The following is a 6,838-nucleotide window of genomic DNA, read 5'->3' as shown; positions in this document are numbered from 1 at the left end:
ATATCCATGGATTTTATCTTTGAATTACCCAAGTCTATCCATGGGAATATGGATAATAGTCGACAAGTTTAGCAAGCAAGCACACTTTATTCCTATCAAAAAGACTATTAAGGCACACCAAATGGCAAATCTCTTCATATCTCAGATTTTCAAACACCATGGATTGCCAACATCCATCATGTCAGATAGAGATCTTAGAATGACTAGTAATTTCTAGAAAGGTCTCTTTGAAAATATAGGTACAAGATTGAATTTCTCTTCGGCCTATCACCCAAAAACGGATGGCCAAAGTGAGATAGCCAATCTTATAATACTTGATCTACTCAGAAGACTTATGTTACAGAAGTAGATCAATGCTCACAATGGGAAAAGTATTTACCCCTTGTAGAGTATGCATACAATAATTGTAAATGCTTATACAAGCTTGGGGCGAATGTGAAAGGCCAGATGTTTTTTTTCCAATTTGGGATGCCCCGTTCAAGGCCACGGCAAAGTCGGTTTGTGGAGCCGGTATGTACACTTGAAGTCTAGAATGTGGGATTTTGGTGGATCTTTACCAGGTAACCATGGGGCCCTTAAGCACCGGGTGAGTCAAACAGGTTCAAAAAAAAAAAAAAATGAAGCTTTAGATGAGGATTTTCTTGTGGGCTTAAGAGGCCCTCTGACTGGCAGCCGCCACATGGCAGAGGCAAAATCCCACATGGGGATTTGGACTACGCGAGCAAGGGGTATTTGAGCTAGAGCGTGCCTTACCATTGGCATCACAAGCGTGGACAAAGCTTGAGTGACCTCATGGTGATGGCTGTCGCCCAATGGGCGCTGTGGCGTGTACCGCGCAGCCCGTCAGGGAAGAGACAGAGGCGGTTTTGGCCAGTTGCGGGGCGGCGCAGGTGGCACGCCTGCACGAGAGAGGAGAAAGCACGGTGGTTCTCGCCAAGGTGGCTCAATTGATGATGTGGCAGACCCGGTTAAGGGTGGAATCCCACGGCCCTTGGGGCCCCAAAATTTTGAGAAAGAGAGGGAGGGAAATAGCAACCTCGCTATTGCCTCCCCCCCTCATGAAAGAGGTTCGTCCCACAGAGGTGAAGCAAGGGCCACTTTGGCCGAGGGGTTAGCTGCAAAGGGAGGGGTTCCCGCAGCGGACAAGGAGCATAGAGGAAAGAAGAAAGAGAGCCCGCCCACTTCAAGGGCCCTCCGGGCAAAGCAAAGGACAAACCAAAGGTAAGGGCAAGGTTGAAGCCAAGCCAAATGAAAGGGAAAAAATGAAGGCCAAGGCCAAAAGGGGGCAAAGGAGGAGTCAGATAGAGAGAGAGAGAGAGAGAGAGAGAGAGAGAGAGAGAGAGAGAGAGAGAGAGAGAGAGAGAGAGAGAGAGAGAGAGAGTCAAAGTCAAGCCAATAGAGCAGTGTAAGGTTAAGCCCACAAAGGGGTAAAAAATGAAAGATAAAAAATAAAAAATGAAAAAATCCAAGGGGCAATAGCGATATCGCTAATGCCCCCCCCCCCCCCCCCCCCCCCCCCGGCCAAGTACAAAAGAGAGCAGATAGAGCAAGGCGGTGCCCCCTTTACCAAAAAGGCCAATTCAAGGTGCCAGGTGGACCAATTAAAGTGTAAATTCCCAAATTAAAGGCCCCCCTATAAAAGTCAAAATTGGATCAGATTAAGGGCTTTTTTCCTGGCCTTTTGGGTGTCGTGTGAAGCCTGCAAAGTGGAGTTCTCTAGCAAGCTAGCCCCTTTGTAACATTTTCTTAAAAATAGCCATGGTGATGGAAGTGCCTACTAGTGTATATGTTTTTTGAAGTGCAATCAATCCACCGTTGCCCCCTCTTGCTGTTGTTTCCCCTTCCCCCTTCTCTTTCTCCTGCTTTCACGTTTCCCCTCGGTGCCGGTTGTGTGGATGTGTGTACCCCCCCGGACTAATGGTGCTGTTAGAGAGTGAGATTGAGTGGTTGTGAGTGTGTGTAAGGGTGGAGAGAGGCAGTGGTAGTAGGTGTGCATTGTGTGGTGGATTTGTGGAGTGTGTGAACAGTGGAAATTGAGCAGATGGTGGTCTGCTAGTGTAAAGTGTTTCTTTGAAGGTGTTTTCTAAGAGGATAGGGGTGTTGCGAATACCCTGAGCTATAGAGATGCCCTTGTGTTTATGCAGGGCATGTTCCCCCATTCCCCCTCTCCATCTTGTGGTGCCCCCACTGAGGAGCACGCTGATTGCTCCCAATTCATCGAAAAGAAGCGGTTTTTCGCATTGGAAGTCATGGCAGCTAGAAGATATGGACCAATTTTCACAGGAGAAGAGAGCCCTGACAAGTGGATGTAAGAGTTCGAGTTGTATATGCTATCACTGCGTATACTGAACGAGGATAGCAAAATGCAGATTTTTCCTTTGGTGATGCTTGGTAGAGCTAAAGCATGGTACAAAGCGTTAGAAGGTGAGATGAAGCAAGCATGGCCGGCTCTAAGGGCGAGGTTTCTTCACGACTTTCGCAAGGAGACTTCCCCAGTCAAGATGGATGCAAAGCTGAAGTCGCTTAAGCAAGAAGTAAGTGAAGAATTCAATATTTTTTTGGGTCATTCTAAAGAGTGTTGGACAGAACTAGCGACAACCATGCAATTGGCTAATGGAGACTACTTTAAGCTGGATAAGTTCATGGCGTGTCTGCACCCCAAAGTGAGAGAAAAGGTCGAGTTTGAGAGCCCAGAGAATTATAATGGTGCGGTAGCCTTTGCACGGTCAAAGAGCAGAAAAATAAAGAAGAAGATAGAGCAGGGTGTGTCAGGCTACGAGAAAATGGCCCATGTTCAACCGCAGAGTCCAAGAGAGGCTATACACGAAGAAAATCATGGAAACCGAGGTGTAGCTGTTGTGTCACAAAATTGGGTGCGCACGGTGCAAGATTTGTCCGAGAAAATGCAGGAGTTGCGGATCAATGTCATGGATAGAGGACAACCAAGAGGAGCAAGGGGCAGGGCAAGGCCACTGCCAGGTAGGTGTTACAAATTTGGAGAAGAAGGGCACTATGCACCCGATTGTCCTCAACCACAGAGAGAAAGAGGAGGCATTTACCCACTTTTTGGTAGAGGTCGACAACAAGGACAATACAATGGTCCAAGAGAGCAAGCGACAAAGAATCCTGTGCAGCCGGCTCCGCAAAATGGAGGTGAGGTCCCAAGAGTAAACATCATAGGGGTGGATAAGCACGATGTCAAAGTTTTGGCCAATAAGAGATCAAGATCCGAGAGGGAGACAGAGACAGAGCGGGAAACTAGAGCTCACAAAGGCAAAGAGAAGGTGTACAAAGGCAAAGAGCAGCCCGAGCCTAGCAAAAGAAGGAGGCATCACAAAATCAAAAAAGCGGATTTCCAGCTAGGGCGTGGCTATCCTGAGTACAATCTGGTGAGTGACATTCAAAATCAAAAGGCAAACATTACTTTTGGTCAGCTGCTGTTAACTTTAAATCCAAATTTAAGAAGGCAGTGGTCCACAAGTGTTAGCACCAGGCTACCAAGAGCTAAGGGGAATGTGCAAGCAGTTCAAAACATGGCTTTGAGGGTAGGTAGTCCCATTGATGTTCTTCCGCTTGTGGATGCGATTATAGAGAAGAGGATGCAGGTACAAGCGTACATAGACGATGGAGCATATGTTTGTGTCATGACGGAGGCAGCCATGAAAGAGACGGGAGTCAAGGCAGTATTCAAGTCAAATGTGCGCATGAGGATGGCCAACCATACCAAAGCTAGGTGTTTGGGTGTGGCGCAGGATGTAAAGGTCAAGGTGATGGGCATAGAGTGCCTAATAGATTTTTTTTGTGATGAAGGCAGGAGATAATGCTTATCCGATCATTTTGGGTAGGCCATGGCTTTTGGGGATAGGAGAAAATCAGGATTGGGAGAGCAAAGTATTCACTTTGCTTGAAAAAGATAAAGGCATACAAATTGTGCTTGATTTGAAGACTAAAGAGAGCAGTTCTTGTCCTATGGCAGTTAAAGATGAGGGTGATACAACGAGCTATGAGTACGAGACAGAGACGGGCTATGATGAAGTCTATACTAGCACAGAGGAAGAGGAGAGTGAGGACAACATGCTGAAGATAGACGCAGACTTATTTGGGGTCACCATAGACGACTCCCCGCTTAAAGAAGAAGGTATGGAGCCTCAAGCTCATGGTTTAAGTATAGAGGAGGTTTCAAGCATGATAAGTGAAGATTTAACCAAAAAGGAAAAAGAAGGTTATGTTCAACTGTGTGAGTCCTATCCAAATTTATTTGCAACGGAGTACAAGAATTTGCGAGGTGCAAAAGGGGTGGAGCACAAGATTGTTCTTAAGGAGGGACATAAGCCTAAAGCACAGAAGCTAAGAAGACTAGGGGAAATCCAAAAGGAGGCCCTTTTGCAAGAGATCAATAAGCTACTGGATGCAGGCATCATATTCCTTGTGAAAGAGTCAGAGTGGGTCTCGCCAGTGGCTAGCCCCTAAGAAAAATGGGAAATGGAGAGTGTGTGCTGACTACAAGCCATTGCCGCGACCAAGAGGAATCACTATCCATTGCCGTTTCAAGAGGAAATCCTAAATCAGGTGACTGGTAATGAAAGATAATCAATTATGGATGGCTTTTTGGGGTATTTTCAAATATGGATTGCACTTGAAGACCAGATGAAGACCACATTCGTATCTCCATGGGGTTGCTTCGCTTACCGCAGGATGCCATTTGGATTGGTGAATGCATATGCCACCTTTCAAGATTGGATGAACAGGGTATTTGGTCCATACCTGGGCCGTTTTATTAGGGTATTCATGGATGATATCGGTTGCTACAGTTCAAGTTTAGAGCACCTATTGAAGCACCAGTTATGCTTTCAAAGGCTTGACGAAGAAGGAGGTCAGCTGAATCCTCAGAAGTGCAAGCTAGCACAGCCTCGAGCGCAACTATTAGGTCATGTGGTGTCGCAAAACGGTATAGAGGCTGATCCCGAGAAGGTGAAGACGTTGGTGTTGATGGAGCCGCCATCAGATGCTCATAGTTTGGCTTCGTTTGTTCATAATTTAAAGTATTTATCACGTTTATTTTGGATGATGTCGCAATATGTGCATCCTCTTCAAAAGAGGGCTCAGCAAGTGCATGTTTATGAATGGGGTGGGGAAGCTTAGCAGGCTTTTGATAGAGTCAAGGAGATTTTGCCTCAAATGCCAGCGGTGTGTCCTCCCAATCGAGAGGATGACTTTTATGTGTCTATGATGGTGGGTGCAGTTGCTATTGGAGCGGTTCTACTACAAAAGATAGGGAGAATCTACAAGCCGATATACTTCGAGAGCAGGGTGATTAGCCCAGGAGAGGCTACCTACACCGAGGCGGAGCAGTGGGTGATGGCTCTGGTCTTCGCTTACAGGAAGTTCAAGGTGCATTTGATTGTGCGTAATTTTGTTGTGTTGATGGCTAATAATCTATTGCCAGAGGTAGTGCTACATTTGAAGCCAGGAAGGAGGATTATGAAGTGGGTGTTGGAGCTGTAAGAGTTCAAGTTTGAGTTTAAGGTAGATCACACGAGTCGGTCTCACCTGGCAGACATTCTTGTCAGCAAGGCCATCGATTTGCCGGCCTATCCAAGAGTGTTACGAGATGAAGCTAAGGAGGAACCCGACTTGGAGGATTCTTTTAGTATGTGGTTCGACGGAGCATATCGAAGGGTAGTATAGAAGGCAGGAGGAGGTGTGGTGATACACGACCCACACGGACAAGCTATATTCTCGAAGACATATGATCTAGAGGATGTCCACACTAATAATGAGGTGGAGTATCTCACTCTGCATTTGGGTCTAAAATAGTGTATAGAATTTGGCATTTCAAAGTTGGTGGTGAAAGGAGATGCGTTGCTAGTCATCAAGCAACTGTTAGGCCAATGGCAGGTAAAGCGTGATTCCTTGAAGCGGTGGCTTTTTTCCATCAAGAAGATGTTGAATTATTTTGAAGAGGTTCAATTCAAGCATGTGAGAAGAGAGCAGAACCAAGAGGCGGATCAACTAGCATGTAGCAAAGTGAACGTGCATGTTGCAGGTTTATATGTGGGCCCAGCCACTTACGCATGTAGGGAGACTCTTAAAGAGATTGAAGGTTTTTCGGGTACACGACAATGTTCAGAAGGTTTTTCCAAGCTGAAAAAGAGAAGAGTGGTGCAAAAGGCCCACAAATTCACACTGGTAGGTGAAGATCTCATGAACTATGGGCGCAGCGGAGTGCTTAGAAGGGTGTTGTACAAAGAAGAAATAGGAATGGTGTTGGAGCAATGCCACGAAGAGAGTGGACACAAGGGCAAAGACCGGGTTCTATTTTGAATGCTTAGAGAAGGTTTTTGGTGGCCTTCCATTGTGAAGGATGTGCATTACTGGTGCAAGACGTGCCACGAGTGTCAAACTATAGGTGAAAGACAATTGGTAGCGGAGTCACAGGGCGAAACATCGCACAAAGTGCTTTCGAGAAATGGGTTCTGGATGTCATAGGCCCTCTCCCAAAGTCTACAAGCGGTAAGAAATACGTGGTGGTAGCCATTGACTACCTTACAAGATGGGTCGAGGCCAAGGCAGTGAAGGAAGTAAATGCTAATGTGGTGGCTTAGTTTGTGCTTGATAACATCTGTTGCCATTTTGGTATTCCATGGGTGTTAGTTTCTGATAGGGGTTAGGGGTTTAGAAGTAAGCTCATGAGCGCATTAGTGGAGAAGCTAAAGATTCAGCATCCGTTTTCCTCGCCCTATCACCCCCAATGTAATGGTCTAGTCGAGAGTGCCAATGGGCAAATCATCAAGATGTTAACGAAGTATGTGTATAAGCGGGAAGCTGAGTGGGAAGC

Source organism: Adiantum capillus-veneris, chromosome 21 (assembly GCF_014529385.1).
Source record: "Adiantum capillus-veneris isolate H3 chromosome 21, ASM1452938v2, whole genome shotgun sequence".
In the NCBI taxonomy this organism is placed as follows: Eukaryota; Viridiplantae; Streptophyta; class Polypodiopsida; order Polypodiales; family Pteridaceae; genus Adiantum; species Adiantum capillus-veneris.
This window is presented reverse-complemented; position numbering follows the sequence as displayed.